General features: G+C 38.1%; 1 long non-coding RNA gene across 2 annotated transcripts in view; it reads left to right on the plus strand.

The window, feature by feature from the left end:
• LOC120755312 (uncharacterized) overlaps positions 1-17911 on the plus strand; it is a 28692-nt gene extending 10781 nt beyond the window's left edge. The window contains exons 3-5 of one of the 2 annotated variants that reach the window (XR_005701726.2): positions 12239-12320; positions 13085-13168; positions 15565-17911. This is a non-coding gene — a long non-coding RNA (uncharacterized LOC120755312). The remainder of the gene's footprint in view (positions 1-12238; positions 12321-13084; positions 13169-15564) is intronic. The other variant, XR_009208108.1, reaches the window with a different exon arrangement.
• Positions 17912-21302: the final 3391 nt, after the last annotated feature.

A 21302-nucleotide genomic window follows, 5' to 3' on the forward strand; every position in this document is an offset into this window, starting at 1 on the left:
TACATACAAAGTTAAAATTATGTGACATTTAAAGTATAGCTCAGAACATGTATATATGGAACACAGAGTGTTTATTTCTTGGACTCAGATCAACAACAAATTGCTTTCATGGCAGCTGCATTCACAAAAATGCCTTAAGTGTTTGGGTTTGAGGAGGGGTCTTCCTTAGTAGAACTGAACTGTTCTTTAGCTGTCGAAAACACAAGTCAGTCAATTAAAGGCAGGAGGGGGAAAAAAAGAAAACAAAATACAAAAACATATTGGGACAACTAAATATTACCTTTTTGAAGGCATGAATTACTTCAGTGTGGTAAGAGAAAGGGAATGGCAATCATTAAGATGTGGCTGGATTGGGCAGCACTTGGAGTGCAGAAACGTTGTGAGCTTTCGCATGAGTTTCTAATGTATTTTCAGTAAAGTGAAAAGGGCAATGCTAAGGAGAATAAATGAAATATTCATGTTTTACTAATGAGCATCAAGGGTCCCTCAATTTTCTGTTTGATATTACTCTGTCGAGATAACTTGAAATTAGATCACAGGTGGGAAAGCTGCAGGGAATAACACAGGTTCACAGAATATTCTGAGTTGGAAGGGACCCTCAAGGAACATAAAGTCCAACTCTTTAAGTGAATGGCCAGGATGGGGATTGAATGCATGACCTTGGCATTAATAGCACCATGCTCTCACCAACTGAGATAACACTTCAATCTATCACAATTATGATAAGGTGATATCAGAGGCTGGCAGGAACCTGTGGGAAACAGCAGGGAAGCTATGGACTGGCAGACTGGCTCCTAGCAGCAGATCATGCTTACTCACCAGTGGTTGTTTACTTGTCTCAGACTGGAATAGAGGATCAAAAGGGATTTTTAAATTTGAAAGTTCCAAGTCTAGGGAAAAGCCTGAGGGGATTTTAGAAATTGTTGCAGTGGTGCTGCGAAACGGCACAATTAGAGATGCTAAAGAATGGAGAATAAATGACAGAAATTAGGTCTGTTTCTTATTCATGAGAAGGGTTAATTTCCCCTCATTGAAAACATTACCATTCAGAAAAACAAGCCTTGTTTGAGATGCTTAGGCTTAAACTTTTCAAAGGTGCAATTACACTGAACTGGAAAGTTCCCTGGTTGTCTTGCAAAGCCAATGTTGAGTCAACAGAGGCTCACAGGAAGTACTCCAGGCTTCTGGAGCAAGCTCCTGCATGCCGCTTCACACCTGCTTGAAAGGTAGAAGGGCAGAAGCAAAGTGTCTCTAAAGCTAAGGAAGTAAATCTCTAGTCCCACTGCTCTAGGCTCAGACTTGCATAAACCTTCTATAATTACTCTGAATGTGCAAGAGAAGAAACCTGTGAAAATATTTAACTGAAATGCAAATGCTAAGTTATTTATGTGGGCAAGAGAAGGGAAGATGCTCTGTGATTCTGCATCAGGCAAATGCACTGAGGTAGCTTCTACACTGTTATTTCTTATAGGTGTGGGATACTTGTTAGACCTCTTTCCTCTCGAGCTGTTGAGCAGTCACTAACTTAGATGGACACATGAACTACCTCTGTGACTTCAGTCCTTTGAATAATTAACTTTGCTGTGTGCCTTCTAGCTTTGGAACATGTAATAAGGAAACCCAAAGGAGCTTTGATCAGCCATTTTGCATTTGTTTTTGAAAGAGTCTGGTTAGTGAAGACCAGTATGCGAAGTCTAGTTTTACAGTCTAATCTGGGAAGACAAGATCATTTTTCAGGCAGAGGATAAGATTTTACCTCCCTTCTCCCTAGCTCCCTGTGAAGGCAAATTTAGCAGCCTTAGCCACTGTCCTGGTTTGGGACAGATTTGGGAGGAAACCTCTGAATGCAAATTGAATGAACTCTAGAAAGCAAATTCAAGCAGTCCCCCCCAGCACTGGTTCGGGAGCCATAAATCTCCTTCAAGAAAAGTGGAAAAAAACCCCTGTTTTTTGAACAAGTAAAGTACTCACAAGCATAAAAAATTAATGATATTAAACAATAAAACCCCTTGCTGTTATGAAGAGGTGTCAAATTCAGAAAGTCCTGGTTGTGGGGTGTAGCTCGCTCAGTCTCTCATCAGTCCCTCCTGCGCTGGAAAATGCCACATCCCGGGTGGGCCACAGGCGTGAGCTCCCGGTGTTTTTTGGATTTTCAGTCCAGAGCAGGGCCGATCAGTTCCAACAAAACACAGTCTGGGGAACTTCTCTGCCTTAGCTACATAAAAAAACTTAACTAAAACCAAGAGAGCTCTCTTCTGCTGTCCATGCTGCAGATAACATGCACAGAGAGAGAGAGCTGAAGCTTCTATCTGGGTTTTTGAATACAGTCATGAAAATAATTCCATCACTTTTCCCTCTCTCCCTGTTTGCTCAGACATAGTTTTAAAGGTGCAGAATACAATATCTACCATACACGGAACAGGCAACTGAGGAGAAAAGCATCATAAATTCACCCTAGGAGAGCAACACAAATACATGTTGCCTTGCAAGTGAGCTTTATAAGGAGAAGGATTTGTTAGATGTCACAGGAAGCAAAGGATAAACCCAAAACCTACTTTCAAGAAATTTTAGGCATTATTTATGGTCTGCTACTTGAACTCAGAAAGAGTAGACTGAAACTTTCAATGCACTTTGATAGGGTCTATAAAGGTAGACACAACTAGATTTTTAGCAAACTTTCCTAAAAGCCTGCTATTTATATCAAGCTAAAAGCATTTGCACAATTAAAGACTGTAACAAGGACCATATACAGAATCAACTGCTGCTCTGAAATGCAAATGACTAGAACAAAATCCTTAAATATTATCCTGTCATAAGCTCACACGTTATTTTCTTGAAGAAGTGCTAGTTGTACATGCTGTCTTACAGAGGCAAGTCTTTCACTCAAATTCATTGCCATGTATTTGGGTGGAAAACTACCTTTAAATAATGAAAGATCAGAGATAAATCACTATCATTAGTGCAGAAGGAAAGGTCTAGTATGGGACCATGCACTTCATCCGCTCTTGGTACAAAGCTAATAATGTCTCTTAAAGTTTTCTGTATTCAGCTTCATTTATCTAGACAAGGTGGCAGAATGAATAATTTGAATTCAAATACCTGAAACTGAAGGAAAAGGATCCGTGCACTAGATGACTCTCGTTCACCTTTGCAGAAATATATTGTTTTAAAAACATATTTTGCTTTGAATTTCAATGCTTATTTAAGGTTGGGGTAGGCAGACTGAGACACTGACCTTTCCTTTTCCTCCTTGGACAAAATAGAACACAGGCAATACTGTGCAATCATCCAGAGAAAAGAAAAAAGGAGGAGAAGCATACAAGTGTTTTGGTGCTGAAAGGATAAAAGTCACTCTTGCAATTCTCTGAGAGGAGAAGAGGTCATGTGTGGAACTGTGGTGAAACCACCCTGGGAATTTTCTAAAAGGCCCTGAATTACTCTTTTTGACAAAGCAATTAAAATATAAAAAGCAGAGGAAGCCACCCAGTACATACAAAAATTTATAGAAAATGGAAGGCACTTTTACCCTGACAGTATGATTGAGAACTGAGCAAAGTCCTCACAAAAGGACTTGCAGCAGAAAGGATGGCAGAGTTCAGATCAGCATTTAATGAGGCGATCCAACACAGAGCAGCACAAGTCCAGTGTTTGGACATCAAGTTGTGATTGCAGTGCTGGCAGCATGAGCACAACCTGGGGCCACCCTTCCAAATTTGCTACTCTACCCATGTTACCAGTACTGCCTTTCTCTGTTCCACTTAATCATTTGTCAAGAGTGCAAAGAAGGTCTCTGGACTCTCCATATTTAGGTGACAACGTTGCACCTCATTAGCCTGGAGGTCGTTCTTCACTCTTCTGTCTAGTGCTGGCATGGTAAACTGTTACAAAATATCTTAGTGAGAAATTATAAACCCAGGCATGTTGCACCAGATCATTGCTATCTCTGTCCATACTGGAGTTAACGTTTGATTATGGCAGCTTTCATCAAATGTCACCTGAAAATGTTTCCTGTATCAAGCAGAAAAAAACTTCAGATTCTAAATTCAGATCAAGGTTGTGAGGGGTGAGTAATTGCAAACGGCTTGGAGAGAGGCTGCATACAACCTCTGTATGTATGCTGTATGTTGTACAACAGAGCTCTGTCTCTGGAGAGCCTCTGGAGCAGGTCAGGATCTCTCTGTGGGAAAAGGACAGCTGAATGAGGACTGTTTGGGCATCAGACCACAAGAATTTGCCCAAGTCCGATTTCAGAACAGCTGAATGGCTAATGTAGATGATCTAATAGGTTTTTAATAGACCTAGGTTTGTGTGTTGATTTACGACCTTCTCGGTCATAATTGGTTATTACCAGCCTTGGCTTCCAGGGTTGATTCACATGGTGCCTTTAAGACCTGAGAACATATGGGGTTACAATGGTGTTCACAAGAATTACACATGCATATTGACTGGTGATTTTATCACCCAAGGGCTATGTGTAAAAAATGTGTTCTCTCTGGCCTCATAAATAGCAGTGTGCAGCATTTATTAGCAGACTAATAGAGAGGTTTTCTCACTCATTTTTGGCCAGCACGAAGACATTCAGTGTATCAGACATTGTTAATTTTTTGTTTTAAATATGTGATAACATATATAAAGCTCCTGCAGTTTTCCATCTCTTCTCGGGCACTCTTTTGTGCCTTTACACTTCTGTCTGGGAGGAGCGTGGCAGACTGTCCCACAAAGGGAGGGGAGTGGGAAGCCAAGCACAATCCTGCAGGCCCACATTGCAGTGACAAGGCAGGCCTATGGATAGGCTGGGGGTCTGTTCCATAGGTCAAGGACTGGGTTTAGATGGACATCTTGCACCCCAGCTGAGACTGCGGTTCTGCAGCTCAAGGCAGGATCTGAGTGTGAGAAAACCTTCACTTACAACTGGCTCCCAAGAAAGTTGCAGAGGGGCATCCTCTGCCGGGGCTGACTCTTTCTTTCCTCATTACAGCTTCCTTTAAGTCCACCATCTGTGTGATTTGGATACCGGCCCCAAACCCACACAGCTGAAGCCCTGGGTGTGGGGGATGGTTGGTGTCCTGGTCACCTCCCCACTGCAGTAAAAGTAGATGGGAGGCTCCTGCCCAAACACTCCATTTCTATTCACATGAGAAAAGCTCTTTGAAAACTTGAAAGGTACGGTTTGTTGGGTTTTCTTTTCTTCTGTTGAACCCAGTTTGCTTCATGAGGAAATGCAGTGTTAGCATGTCTGAGTGTATATGCAGGACAGATGACATGGCTGAAGATTTACAACCAATAATACCTAAGTTCTACCAGGAGTGACTCCAGAACTCCAAAAGTGCTTAATGGCCATACCCACACATCCTGTGAATACAAGCACCTGTTGCTATACAGACACCATCAGCTCTGCCAGACCTCAAATCACAGGATGGGTCAGGTTGGAAGGGACCCACAGTGGGGCATCTGCTTCAAACTCCCTGCTCAAGAAGGGTCATCCTAGAGCACATGGAACAGGAGTGCTTCCATATAGTTCTGGAATACCTCCAGCGAGGGAGGCTTCACCACCTCTCTGGGAAATCTATTCCAGTGCATAATCACCTGGACAGTCAAGAAGTTGCCCCTCTGTGGTGCACAAGGTGGGTGCAGACAGAGAGAGGCTCAGTGACACAGCCCTGTAGGATAAACTTTTGGGTCTTGTTGGGCTCTGGGCAATAGAATGTATTTCTGTATTTGTTTTTGGATTTAACATGGCAAAATCTTATATAAATTCATGTAGTGGCCACAGTGCAAGCCAATACTGCTAGATGAAGTAACTCAGTGTCAGTGAACCTGATATGATATCTGAAATCAACATTTTTATTTAAGCATTTGGCTAGCTTATGATGGGACAGACACAACAGGAATAGATTTAGATATATATGCTGAGCTTTCTCATAATTACATAAAGAAGACTTTGTGTTACTCTTTTACCCCATTTGGTTTGTGGTAAGTCATATAAGTCCAGAAATGAGTGAGTACTGATCAACAGAATTGGATCTATCTCTGAACAACTGGACTTTTTAGAATTGTGAACTTTTGTGGTCCTCTTGACAGTCAGCAAGAGAAGGCAGGTTTAGTTGTGATGACAAGGGTTTTCCTGACAAATGATTCTCTCGTGAGAGTTTAGATATGTAATTCAAACCATATTTATGGCATGCACACTGCACCCTGATGTGCTGTATCCTCGTGAGCAGGTTTGGAAAAAGAGACAGCTGCTGGAAGTAGAGCAGGTGGCATTCCCATAGCAGGAATAAAAATGAATAGAGAAGAGAAATCTGTATGAACAATGAGGTCTAACATCTTACATACTTTCATTAAAGATGAAGGACAGGAAAATCTTGCTTAAATCAGTCATATGGAAGTACTTGCCTCAAAATGGGGGAAACAAAAAGCTTTTTAAACTATGGTTCAGGTTGAAAGTCTTCAGTATGTGAATAAAAAAGTGTGTTTCTATGAGGTTTGAAAAGAACTCTGATTACTGAAAAAAAGAGCATGACAATCTTTTGTTTCATGGAGGGTCAGTGAGGGTGTCAACATGATCCTGAGTACAGTTGTTTATCATGTCTGAGTGCTGCTATACTGTACACTGGGTGAGTTAGACTGAGTGCCTAACTGAGTATTACAGAAGTATATGCTTAGGATGTTCTGGTCTGCATCAGTCAGGATCAGCCTGTGTTCCATTCAGCATTTTAAAGCAGGCAAAAAAAGACCTGAGTGACACCTCTGTCACATTCTCTGAGTAACTCTGAATACCGCAAGGATGGGCCAAGGAGTGTACAAATGTCTGCCTTTTCTGCCAATTCCTTCCTCAATAATGAATACGTCACAGTAATCCTTTTCTTGGGTTTCACCCCAAAACTAAAAAGCTCAAACAGCTGATCTATCCCAGAAAAGTAGAGAAATGAAATAAAACAAAGAGAGGAGAAAGGGATTTCTTTATACATTTCAAATAGGTTCAGTATATTTTATATAATTTTTATATAACAGGAAGGCTTTGCACATCTTAGATGCACATTAAAATCCCTGGCATGGCTACAATTCAATAGAGACACATGTGTTAATCCAAAGCATATCGTGGTGCCTTAATAAGAAAAAAAACCCAAAAACCTGAGGATGGGGGTAGTAGCAAGCATACTTCAGAAAGCAAAATACTCCCATCTCTACTGTATGCTTTTGTTGCTTTTCTAGGCATGCACTCTGCCTGTAGTCACTTGTTATGCTGGGTCCAGCCTGAGGACTTTGTTCTGGACATCACCAAGCTGTTCCTGTATTCATATATTTGGCTAAAAACAAATGGCTTCATGGGCTGTGTCAAAAATAATAGCAAGGCTGCACTTCCCCAGACTGTGCTCTTTGGGTATTCCTTAACTTCTCAGTAGGGGCTCCTGCCATTTTTGTATTTTTGTCTAACATACAGTTTGCCATCTATTTAACTATATGCTGGTAAACTTGTGAATATAAAAAATAAGGCAACTTTTGGTTCATTAAAAATAAATAAAAATATAAACTTGGGCAGAAATATAGTAAATTTAACCCTTTTGATATTATGCTAATGTTTCATTGTTTTTACATTTCCTGATATTTCAAAAGAAAGTAAGCATAAAAATATTAATTATAATCCTCCTTAGCGTTTCATTGAGTTTTTAAAATAATACCAGATATTGAGAGCCTAATCTTTTCTTTTTGAGGGTTTTTTTTTTTTTTTTTCTTATGATGACAATTTTAGAAAAGGTGAGGAGTCGAGCAGTGAGCACAGACAAGAGCCAGATACTGAGGAAAACTTAGTGCAGAGACTTGCCAAGTTTCCTTCTTCCCCACTGGGAAGAGCTGCACTTTCCAAATCTCAGATATCCAGAGGGGAATTTTCTGGCTTTTTGGAGCAAGTATAATGATGATACAGTGCCTTTTTGTCCCACTTCTCCTTCATCAAAACTGCAAATGAAGTCAGCCTGGGCCTTTCTCTGAAGCTGTTAAGATTGTATTAAAAAGACTCACAGATAAGCTCACAGAATTTAGAGGAAACCTATACAAAAGAAATACCAGTGACTGCAAAGCAGCAAACAGAACAAGAAAACAAAACTTTTCTAATGGCATCCATTTCTAATGGCAAATATTTGAATATTTTTTGCCTAAAATTAAAGGTTTTAAAAGCCTTAAACCTGTAAAATATACTGTATGATATTGTGATATTGTGTCATACATTGACTAGTTTGCTTGCATCTCCAGAATCTGAAAAACTGTGTAGTTAGTTCTCCAAAACCTATTTTTTTTCCCCCAAACATTTAGTATCTCCTTTCAAGTATATATGTTTCTTAAGCTGATAACGTGGTGGAAGCTATGCTGTTCTTTTGTGTTTCATTGGATTCCATTAATAACCAATGACAAGCACTGCTCATATTGGCTCCATTCAAGAGGAAAAAAAAAAAAAAAATAAGAGGGGTTGGTGAAAAATTGTGCCTCTTATCAAATATTTGAGAATCCCTGAAGATTGAATTATGAATGGCTGTAGTGAAATGTGTCAGATAAGTGAAGTATAATGGAAAATGATCCATTCCTTTTGAGTGTATTGTGGGAAGGACCTTGGGGAGTACTTCAGAGCAAAGCACATCCAAAAGTCTAATCCATGTATTTTTTCTGTGGATTTTTTTATGGACATTGTTATCAATATCCATTGATATTTGTGTGCGCACTGAAAAACAGGTGACATAAAAATGAATCTGAATTCTATATTTGCACATGTATATATATGTAACAGGAAGTGAGCCTGAGTTCCTCCTCTGATCTCTGCAGGTGGAGCTGAGCTGATAAAAGCAGTGCCTTTGAGAAAATCTGTTAGGACACAGGCAGACCTCTTAGTTTTACCTTCCTTGTGTGGAACTTCAGTTCTGTGGAGTCTCAGCACAGGAGCACCTCAAGGATTAGGTGTTTCCTCCTTATCTGTATTTAGCTGGAGCATTAAAAAAAGTGTTGCAAGGAGCTTCTGCATTCTGCAGAGTGCTAACTAAAATACAGTCAAATGATGAGTTTCTGGTACCAAGAACTTATTCCCCCTAGATGTTGTGACAAGAGTGGGAGGAGAGGAAACACTTGATGTGACAATGTGGAAAGTAAGAAAGGAGCTGAGCCTTTTAGGCCCAGTCTGAAAAGGTAGAAAATGGTGATGCTGGAGAGCTTGTGCTGAGGACCAAGGGCAGGAGAAATCATCTTATGTATATAAACAAAAATATGGACAAGGAATTCTGCATTCTCTGGCACAGTTCAAGGAAGAAACTGAGAAAGCTGCAATGCACTCTGCAGCAGATACAGATCACAAGGTACATGTGACAGCTTGTGGTTTGTGAGCTGTTCTCATGTGGGCTTTATTCTCACAGATGCTCAGCAGCAGAAGGATGAAAAGGAAGTATCCCTGAAGAAATCTTTGTTATGTCTCATCTCACAAATCATTGCAAAGCTGGATGAATGGGAAAAGCTGGTAGATTATTTCAGTACAAATGCATGAAAAGCTTTCTCAAGAAGGAATCATAATAAAGCAAACTATTAGTCGTCACTAGAATTTGGAAACTGAAGGTAAATTAGTAGGGAAGCCCAGATAAACTCAAAAATATTATGTAGTTGTTCAGAAAAATTACACATGCTGTTGATGGGCTTTATTAATTGCATTCAATGGGGATGTTAAAAATAGAAGTGAGAAAAGGACTAAGACTGATGTCAGCAAGTATTTAGACCTAAAGTTACAGCACAAAAAACTAAAACCAAATTAAAAGCGATGTTGCCATAATGGCTGGATAATTAAACAGATGTTCTTGTAAGTAGAAGCAGCAGACTTTTTCAATGTTTGGAAAACTGAGACGCAGGGAAAAGATCTGCAATGAGTACTGATAATATTATTAAACAGGGATATAGAAATAACATTTTCAACTTTGCTGATGAAGTGGAGAGATCATAATTGTGCCTGATTTACTAGAGGTACAACAAAGAAATTCTCCTTCTAATTTTGCTCTTTCATGTATCACAAACAATCTTTTTTGAGAAGTTTTCTCAGCTTATGCTGCCTCTTGCAAATCTTTGTTTCTGTCAATATGTGAGGCAAGAAAAAGAATTTGTGGACCCTGAAAATGTAGAAATGGGGAAATATTATTGTTACTGTTGTTTTTCTTTAAAAAAAGTTAATCTGTTTTTAAAATCGGCAGTACTGAAAGGTTATTTGAAGTGGAACCAGCAGAGTGAACTACAAGTGATACAGTGGTCTGCAGAAATCATTGGCCGTCATTAGGATTACGGTCTATTCACAGGAGATTTCAAGTACAAAGATTCCTTTAGATATGTGATCTCTTTTTTAACAAAATCATAGAGTCATTTTGTGTACCTTTACTTATTAGGAATTAGAACTGTAAATAAAAAATCAGGATTTCCAGGATTTTCATGGGAACATAGTAATAGTGTATCTTGTGAATGATCAAGCTGTTACTGAAAGCGAACCATGATTACTACAGCTATCTAGTAGCTCTGAGAAATAATTACTGAGAAAAAAAAAACCAAAACAAAACTAGATTGTTTTTCAGAAGGGAAAAAAGCTTTGATAACTCTAAATTTAAAGTAAAACCAAATTAAACTACTCTTTTCCTGCAGATATCAGGCAGGCAAAATTCCCCTTGAATGGGTAGGAGTTTACATAGTCTTGAGTCCAAAATGACCTCTCCATTCATATCCTCAGCCAATTTTAAATATGAGGGAGGTTGTTCACACAATCAGAACTCAGTATCTGCAAGAACATCAAACACCATTCCACCTCAGACTGAGTTGGTTTGGACTGGGCTTCTGGCTGACCCCTGGCCACATGCTTTGTGGTGGCCCTCTTTCCCAGACCAGGTTCTGTAGAACCAGTTTCACACGTTTGAAAGATACTTTACTGGTTTTTCTTAGTTCTAACCATTATTTGTGATTCAAAAAAATACCTTTCCTTAGGTGTTATTCTGTCTCTCACTGTCATCATTAAAGCTTGGCATAAATAAATGGGTATTTTTAAAAGTAAACAGACTTCAAGTTTGACTCCAAGCTACAGAGACAGAAATCTACAGTAAGTTGCTCATGAAAAAAAAAACATTGCTTTTTTCATGGTGAATTTAGGGTTGAAAGTTCAGCTAGAGATAGCTCTAGTATATAGATGGTAAAAGGAACAAAAGAATCATTATTTATTTGTTATGGCTCAGACTACTAATTGCTGTTTAAAATTGACAAAAAAGTAATCAATATTTGTGGAAACATTGGAGTAGTCATCTTTAAACATGGAAGGGAAAAATTTTCAGAAGTACATACATATGTCTTCCTTAGCCGAGGGGAAGCCTGGGAGTATCATGAAGATGTTATGGAAGAAATTGGTCCTACAAGTTTTGGTGGTGTAGAAGAGAGGCATGTGGAAAAATACAAAAGGAGAATGACATAATCCAATCACAGTTTGTGTAATCCAAAATTACCGCTTGACATACAGTAAAAATTTATGCAAGACATGCATCTAGCTCTTTTGGGCCATGCAGAATTGGTATAGCTAGTGAGATTCTTCCAATTACAAATATTCATGCCATAGTACTCAACCAGAATGGAGGAAGGTCAGTTTCAAGGCCCATCAGAGCAGAGCAGTGATGTTTTGGGCAAAGTATGGACAGAGTAATGTTGAAGAGAAGCAGATGTTTCAGCTATGATGGAAGAGCTTAAATGTGAAAAGAAAAAAAAAAAGACCCATTCTCTTGGTGATGTTTGGCAATATCCCTCTGGATGTGAGAATGTAAGGAAAAAATCTGACTTGATGGTGACATTCATGCTATAGACCTGAAGAAATTATTAGGAAGAGGAAGGTGCTGAAAACAAGCTAAAAAAAATAAACCACAAGAAAAAGGCAGGGCAAGAGAAAACTGAAGGATTGAGTAGGTGAGGAAGAAAAATAGAAAAAAAAAAAAATCTCAGGAGAACTTTCAAACTCGTTGTCTCATGATAAAATTTCCCCTCTGTAGAACTTCCTCTAGAACACAGCCAGGGCTTCAGCACTTCTCCAAAAGATCCAGGCAAGCAATCTTGATGATTTCTGTCAATTCTCTCTCTTTATTTCAGTGCGGTCAACAAAGTTAGCCTGTGAAGTTGACACCACTCTCTGTAATGGACTATAATTGGGGTTGTAATTATTTAATCTATTTGCTCCATTGTATTTCTTTCCCAGATATGTTTTAAGTGTATTTTGTAAAACAAGAAGAAATTATTTATGAACAAGGACACGTACTATTCCAGCTGTGTTGGAAGAGGTAAGAAAAGGGAGTGATTTAGATCAATATAAATGTTTATATAACATTCTTCAGCAATATTAGCTGGCAGGATTTCTTTAAAATCTGTGACAAACCTGGGAATAGAACAGCAAGACCAAAAATAAAGTTCAACTTTAAATATTTCTTCTAATACTTTTTCACTCTTTTTTTTTTTTTTTTTCTTTAATACATTTTGCTCCTTTTAATTGAGACCTCAAGGGAAGGAAGAATATTATAATTTATGGTAATGAATTTCAGTCCCTGGCCTTGTTTTCCCTCTTCTGGTGTCATAGTACCAAGACTTATTTTGCTGGGTTAGGAGGAAGGGAAAAAGATCTACTAAAAGTGTTGTGTGAGGAAGAAACTGGGAAAAAAAAAAAAAAAAATTGCAGGTAAATTATGCTTTCCATATACCTAAGGTTGTTGCAGCATTTCAGAGCCTATTAGGGGTGCCAGGATTCTTTAAAGAATCTGAAAGTGGAGATTGAGTGAGTCACTAGGTGGGAATTTCCTGCAAGGTGCCCCCTAAATCTGTTCTAAACATCTGATCTGAGGGTGTCATGAGACCAGGTCCTGTTTGAATGCATGTTTAGGACACAGGCAGCATCCACATGTGGAAATTTGCATCCTATGGGAATATTCTTCTAGCTGGATTAGGGATTGCAGCCCTGGCCTTGACTAGTGGAAGATCAGCTTGACCCTTTTATGTTAGAAACACTAGGGCAGATCCCATTATTCCCTTTTTTTCTTTTTTTTTGAACCAGAAATGTAACTGATGAATTAAGAAGTCTTTCCTGATGCAGTTTTTGCTGAACTGCAAAAGGGCAGCTGATCTTGATGGATCATTTGTGAGTAGAAATGAACATTTTATTAATTGAAAAATAGCCTTTCTTTCCCCTGATACTTGTGGATTTGAAGGCATATTTATGTAGATTTCTTCCTTTTAATCTGGCCACAGTGATGAAATTAAATTATTTTAATTCCTACTGCTCTATATCCAGAAGTGTTTTTCATCTGCAGCTCACACAGCTTGGAATATCCACAGTTTGTTTTTGAGTGTGCTGTGAAACATAAATGAAGAATAACGAAACGACTCTCAGAATTATGGAAATTTTATATTCACTGTGCAAATTCTGCCCCTTCCTAAAATCTTTTTATATGCCTACTTACATGCACAAAAAAATCTTCTCTGGGGAAGAGCAAGAGTAAATATCCGTTCAGGTTTTTTGGCTTTTAATTTTTTTCTCTTTACAATTTTACTATCATATAGGAAGAGAGAAATAGCCTATTGTTAGACAGTGATGTGTTATAATAATTCAAATTATAAATAGAATTATAAAATTTTCTGGCACATAAAACAATAATATGCCTGCATTACAATTTAGTGTTATAATTTTAGGACAAAAGCTATAACATCATTGAGCAAAAGGATTGTGCAGCTCTTTAATTTATTAAAAAAAAATTAGGAAAAAGTGTTAATTTCTTCTGGGTGTAGTATCTATTAAAAAAAAAAAAAACCAACAAACCTTAATTTCCTTTTTACCTTATATTGAAAATAATTCTGAACTTTTTATGCACCAAACAAATGTCAGTAAAAGACTACTATTAGTTTCCTGGCTGAATTAAAGATTCTGTTAATGCTCAGTATTCTAGTTCTGATTCATTTCTGAAAACAGACTTGTGCAATGTGCAATAAGTTACAGACGTAAAGACTTTACCCTCTTCAATATATTTAGAGCAGGGTCTGACTTCTTTTGTGTTCTTTATAGACATGAGTTCATGGTCAGTGCTATACAAATGAAATTTGTAAACATTTTCTTTGCGATTTTAAATATGCCTGTTTCAGTTATTTAATACAGGCAATTCAGGAATTTTTTTTTGCTTAGTGAAATGTGTTTCTGTTTTTAATTTCAATTTTTATTAAATTTGTAAAAGCTTCTTTGTCCAGTACCTCATAAAAAGATGTGGTCCTGATTTAATTTGTATGGTGGTTTTTGTTCTCATATTCCCAGGCCATTAAACTAATTTTAATATTTAATTTTAAAAAACCTGCTAAGTCAACTGATTATTAAGTAGATGTGCTTATACTAGTAACAGTGTTAAATATATTATGCCAATGAGCTGCTTTAATTGTGGCTTCTTCTTTTATCAGAAGGAGCAAAGTTGAGTTACTTACCTTAGATCTGGCTATGGCTGATGAAGATCACATAGCTTCAACAAGATTATTTTTGTGAAAAAGTACCAATGGTGGATACATGATTTTCTGTCTTACATTAGCTGCTGCTGTCCATGAAGAAGAGATGAATTCAAATCCCTGGTTCATTTTAAATAAATACATATGAATGTTTATAATATCACACAGATACATTTATGTAAATATTTAATATAACTCTTTCCTTGTAAATTCTTTTGCTTCCAAGACTGTTGTGACTTGAGTCTTTGTCAATTTTGAGCAGCGGTATTTAAGCTCACTGTAGGCAAGTAAACATCAGAGCCATGATCTGCAGAGCTGTTTCCCAGTCCCTCACAGCAAGATCCAGCTCTGTTGGGTGCACTGATAGCTGTATTACTTCCCAAGGAAATCTAAGGCTTGATGTTCTATGAAGCCATACATGTCCTTATTTTATTTGGGGGGGGGGGGGTTATGTTTGGTGGGGTTTTTTTTGTTTTGGGTTTTTGTTGTTGTCGTAGTGTTTTTTGTTGTTATTGTGGGGGTTTTTGTTTTGTTTTTGGCAGAATGTGGATCTGGCTGATTATGACATAATTTTATTGCTTTGATATAATGATCCATGAGTAACACAGGTCCCTGAAAATCTGCAGTAGCTTTTGGGTGGGTGCTTTTTGAAAATGTACTTAAAGATGTAACAATCCAATTTCTGTAAATATTTTAGTGTATTCTAAAAGCTGTAATGGCTGAAATATATTTAATTCATGTAGTTAGTTTAAGATTAGAAGGGAAAATCTTTCTGGATTGGGCGCTCAGGAGCAGAGAGATTTGCTAATTAGATTTAATTTTGTCAGCCTGTGGTGCTTGATAAAATTCAAATCAAACATTTTGTTGACATGTTGAGCTATGTAAAGCAGTGCCAAACTATAAAAGAAAGTAAAAGAGAAACAGATACTCAGTTTCTCACAGGGGGTACTGTCTGCCCGGCATTAACCTACCTCATGCCCGGGGATTTTATTCACTGTCTTCGTTTATCTCCATTTTTACACTCTCATTTGACTCCTGATTTCTTCACAGTGGCTGATGTTGCTGCTTTGTGTGCCCATCTCAAAGACGGTTACAATTCTGCTGGAAATAATGTCGCTGGCTGTACGTGGTTGGAATCAGATTAATGAAAGATCCATGGGATGGAGAGACACTGTGACAGGAGAAGTGTGCCTGGACCAGACAGGCATTTGAGATGAAGAGAGGGCAGATACTAAGGACTGTTAGGAACAGAAGTGATTTTTTTTTTTTTTTTCAGGTTAAAAAAAAAAAAAAAAAGTTGATAGTTTGGATGGCCTCAGGCTGAGAAAATAGTTTGAAATAGAGAAGCAGAGAGGCTGGCGACAAGAGGAAGGCTGTCTGGAGTGATGAGTGAACTGATAGTGAAATAGAAGGTATTCTGCATAATTGATGTCTCCTACAAAACACCAGTGTTCCAGTGTAACATTGCTGGAGATGAGCCTGTTGGAGAGAGGTGAGATAATGTGAGGAGTCCAAGGAATGTCGACTTACCTGTCTGACAAAGTATTTGAGCATGGTGTTTGAGCATAAATATTCTAGTGCATTACCAAAGCAGGTGCTAAGCTGTGTCTGCTGGAGGAAGAGAATGAATTCTGTCTTTACCTGATAGGATTTCCCACCTAGATAATTATGCTGACTTCTGTACTGAGATCAAACCTATTAATTATCAGTTTTTCCTTCATACATGCTGTCTGTACTGAATCCTAAGCCAGGATACTGGAGAGTTGAGACGTACCTTTGACTGCTGTGAACATGAAGCATGGCTTGGTGCACTTCAAATATCTGCGATCCTTTTTCACTTCCTCAGTCTCTTCCAAAATACCTGAGGGCACAGGTGATCCTCTTTTGTTTCTAGGGACTCTGGAACTTTATTCATGAACTAGGGCTTTGAACCTCTACTATGTTTAACACATAGGGGTTTTTTGTTTGTTTGTTTGTTTTGTTTTTCCTTTTTTTTTTTTTTTTTCCAGGCTTTGATTAAGAAGTTATGGGATTTAGTATTAAGGCATATGTTTGACTTGTCTTTCTCATCCCTCTAAGGATAAAAAAAGAAGTTGTTGGGCATCCACATAAGAGTATGTACAGGGGATAGAAAAGTTGCAGAGGAGTACTGAGGATGGATGACTCTGATAGTGTATTGCTGTGACTTCAGTTCTGTCGTGTCACAATGACTGACTGCGTACATGTCCTTGTGTCCTTGCCTACCAGGGACCCACAGCAAGACAAAATACTTTAGCTTCAAGCCTCCTCCAGCATAGAAATGCTGTTGTATATCTAAGCCACTTGTGGTTTTTCAATTATAGTTTTTTTTTTCCTAATAAAATAAAATATTACACAGTGTCCTGATGGATTGAATATTCTATAAATGAGCCACCCTTTCCACTTCCCTGTTCATTAGTGGAATTACTCTCAGCAAAAATATTTTGTATTTATGTCTTGGCAAGAACTGCCTTAGGATTGTGGAGAGCACAGTGCAGGTTATTGTGAAAAGAGGGGACCTGTATTCCAAGGTGTGATGTTTGTAATTTATAGCAGCTGTTAAAGGGCAGCTAATAACAATTTAATCACAGCTCAAAACTTTTCTAGGCTTCTTTGCCTAACTGTACTCCATATTGCTGTGGCTAAATTTCTGTTAGTACTGGAGCTGGCTGATGGAAAGCTGCCTCTCACATTGTGAAATTTAAATATACTACTTGCTTTTCTGGAACTTTCTATATGTCCACCTCTTTTTTTTTTTTTAATTTTATTTTATTTTATTTTTTAAAGAAGGTATGTAAAATTTTAAGTAATTTAAGTGCTTTGAAATATCTCAGTACGCGTAATCTCAGTACTGAGAAACTGTGAGTGGAAAGATGCTTATGAGGTTACACTGGGTAAGGCCTTTGGCACTGTTCACTGCAGCTATAAAAATTCAATGAGGAAATGATGAAATTGTGTCAGAGGAAATTGTTCCAGCAGAGAACTCAAAACTATAAAAATAAATAAATTTGCTGTCTTGTGTAATGTTAATGACAATTTGGAAAAAAGATACTTTGGGCCTTTTTGTCCAGATGTTGGGAAAAAAATGCAAAGTGCCATTTAAACTATTTTCCTTGTGATAAACTCAAGGGTGGGGCAAAAATCTCAGCATCCATCCAGTCTCACTTACTCTAAAATGACTGGCATAAATCTCTGTGCAGCAGGAGAGAGATTGTTCATGGAGCTCCCTTTTTTGCTTAGTAGACTTACAAAGACAACATGCCTTCTATAGAAGGAAGATCAAGGGAAAGTCTTATACATGCTCCTGGTGTGAGTTGTCCTAGGAACCAATTACCAGAGTTTGTCATGGAGTATCGACTCATTGTAGTGAAAAACACAGAAAAAGTGAAGCACAATGTAATATAAATGTTTACTTTTGCTTGGCTCATTTTGATGTGCATTTATTGGTGCAGACCTGTGGCTCTCTTTGAGATGAATTTCTCTCTCTGCAGAGCGGAAACACTTATGTTACAATTAAACCCCTATTTTCAGTGCTCAAGTAGGACTTCCATGCTTCATAGACCCTGCGTTGAAGTAATTTTCATGTTATAACAGTTTCATTATTTTGTGCCTGAAGTAGGTTGTACCATGTTTTTGGCAAGTATTTATGTAACATGCCTTAAGGCAGAAGATAGTTTTCCAAATAGGCAGAGGGCGAAAGGAAGATATATGGATTTTCATGTGGCTATTGTTACTGTTCATCCTTGTTGTCTAGGTCTCTGTGAGATGGCAGCTGCACAAAACATATTCTTCTCATGAAAAACACAGGTTGTAATTTTTTTTTTTCCTCTCAAGTCAAAAGACCTCTCTTATGACCTTCTTCTGAGTCAGAACAAGAGCAGTATAGTGAGCTTTAATGCACTGGAAGAGTTAATCCAGAACTGCCTCTTCTGAATAATCTTTTGTGTTTCCTGCTGTTTTCTTTAAATACTTCCAGCTGCATAACTACAGTAATAGCTATCCTAATTTCCAACCAATGGCCAAGAAAACATGAAACTTCTCTTTCAGGTAGTTTAATTCTTAGTTTTCAATTTGACTTCAGTGGGAGCTAAACCACATGTTTAAGACTCTAGTAGAATATAAAGGTTTCTGATAACCACAGTGATGTTAATTTATAATAGCCACTAACATTTTCTGTAATTTCCTGGTGAGTACCACAAATGAACATAATGCTTCTTGCAAAATATTTTGAGTTGTGCATGTATGACAAGAAAGAACATAAAAGACAGCCTTTTGAAATGATAGTGTAATCTGGTGTGCAAGTTTGTCCCAGTTGCTGACAAGCTGAACATCACATACTTGTCTCAGGAAGCGTATACATATTGAAATTAAGTTTATATTCTTAGTCATTAAGAAAGAGAATGAAAACAAAACAATCTCACTGCTTTTTAGTGAGGCTGATACAATGGATACATCAGAATCAATAGCACTGAGAGTAATGGTGTGAGGCTGCCCGCATCATTTCTCTGCAGATATTCCTTTTGCCCATTTCCCCACTGCTCACAGAGCTTAATCTTGGTGGTTTATCCCTTGAATCACATCTTCAGAAAGAAAATTTTGCAAAAATAATTTTTTCCCATCAGGTATGATGTTATAGATTTCTTTTTGTGGAGCTGGGGGCCACCAGTGAAAATCAGCAGCTCAGGAAAGAAACGCCCAAACTCTTGAGGATTGCTAAATTCTTAATACTGAGCTAAAATGAAAGTGACAGCTGTGGTTTAATGGCTTAGGAGCTGTACACCCAAACTCTTTTCCTAGCTGGGTTAAGGCTCTGATGACACTGCTTTTACCTTTCCTACCTTCTGGCCATTTTGCTTACTTGGACTCTAAATTTTCTGTGCACTAAGTGCTTGCAAAGTGCATGGTGTGCACAGTGCAACGCGGTCATCGTTCCTCTTGCTGTTTTTGGAGTCCTAAGCTCAGAGGTGGCTGTAGTAATTATGTACTGTATTAGGCTGTACCCAGCCTAATTACTATGGATTCTATTAAAAAAAAAAAAAAAAAATCCAAATATAACCAGTATTTCACTGCTCAGTGTCTCAGGTATAAGGACTACAGAGGGTAAAAAGAGAAGGAGAAGGGAAAGAATACCACCAGAGATGCCTAAGTTATGGGTCTAGGTTCAGCGAAACACCAACAGACAGTAACCTGACTTTTTTTGAGGTACATCATCTGATTTTATACTTGCCTACTTAGATGGAAATGCATTCCCCTGAGATTCTCCTCCAGAAGCAGTCAGGACTGCAGAAAGGGTTTGTCAGTATTAGCTGCTTTGGTACACATTATGAGTTCTTGGTACAGTAAAGGCTTTGTAGCAGAGCGTGCACCCTGATTGTCCATGGTCAGATTGTGGACTATACTTGTACTGTTAAGTGCCTGTCCAATTTTTGTTCCATATCATAAGGCAGGAGGGAGAATATGTCTATTAGAAAACCCCAGAACATGCACAAGGAAGTATTTGGAACAAATTAATGTCAAAGGTCATCTCTGACTAGTGCAATACAGCCACAGTGAGTATTCCAAATAGCCTACTTCAGCCCAGAATAGCTACCCCGGCTGTGTGGGAGTTATTGAATTCAGTTCTTGTTTCTTTCAACTATAACATTGATCTTAAACTAATTACCTATTACTAAAGGTGACTGTAAATCCAAAGTTATGCATTTGGGAAGGAACTTAAACATGGTCAGGGAGTCATGCCTCATAACTGAGGCTTAATTAGAAAGAGAATAATGATGTCACAGGTCCAAAAATTGAAATGCTGTTACTGTCAAAAGCCTTTAATAATGTAAATAAGGAAAATGAAGTTGTTTTAGATTTAAAAAAAAAAAAAAAAAGGTGATATTTTGCCAAAAGTAATTGCAATCCAAAGGGGAGAGAGTAAAATCATCTTACTGATTTTTGGTTACTCTCAGTGACATCCAGACTAGGTATTTCAAATTGATAAGTAATATAGATTGATGAGAAAGGAAGAGTAATCTCTGGTTGTGCATACAGCTCTTTCATAGGTCCTATGTAGTTTTCATTTGTGTTTTATTACAAAATGAATATGAAGTACATGATGCTGTCCATGATGCCAGGAGAAAAATAGCCAGGAAAAGATAGCAGAACAGAGGTAAAGACCCAAGAAATTTAGAGCCACAGAACTGTGCCCAGTTCTCGTCACACAAAAAACCTAAACTCAACTAAAATAAATAATTGGTTGTACTTGACTTTGTTTTACAAAACTATGTCTAGTTTTGTAAAACAAAACTAGTGGCATTTTAATGAAGTAACAGACAGACTAGTTCACTAGCTTTTCTCTAGTAAAAAAAGCGGTGATGGACAAATTTATTGCATACAGGGAATTAAGAGGCCATGTTGATGACCCCTCTGTGTACGTACTAGTTTCATTGAGAAGGATGAAGCAGGTAATAGTCCTAGAAATGCTGATGTGTGAGATTTGTTTTCTCAGTGCTCAATTAAAGGAGCCTTCCTTTTCTTTTACCTTGGCAAGACTCCTCATACCTACCAGTGCCATACATTTGGGATGTGAGGTATTGAGCTCTTACTGCAACGTTATGGTTCACCAGAGCTTCCTATACAGTAGTGCAGAAGAGATTTTTGGAAGAGCTGGACAGATGAGACCTTTTAGAAGGACCTCTCAGAGGAGCACTTCTCTCCTGTTGCTCAGGCTGGAGGTGTGCACTGAGAGGAGCTGAAAGAGGCACAATGCACAGTAAGCAGAAATTACC

This window comes from Hirundo rustica, chromosome 1 (assembly GCF_015227805.2).
Source record: "Hirundo rustica isolate bHirRus1 chromosome 1, bHirRus1.pri.v3, whole genome shotgun sequence".
Lineage (NCBI taxonomy): Eukaryota > Metazoa > Chordata > Aves > Passeriformes > Hirundinidae > Hirundo > Hirundo rustica.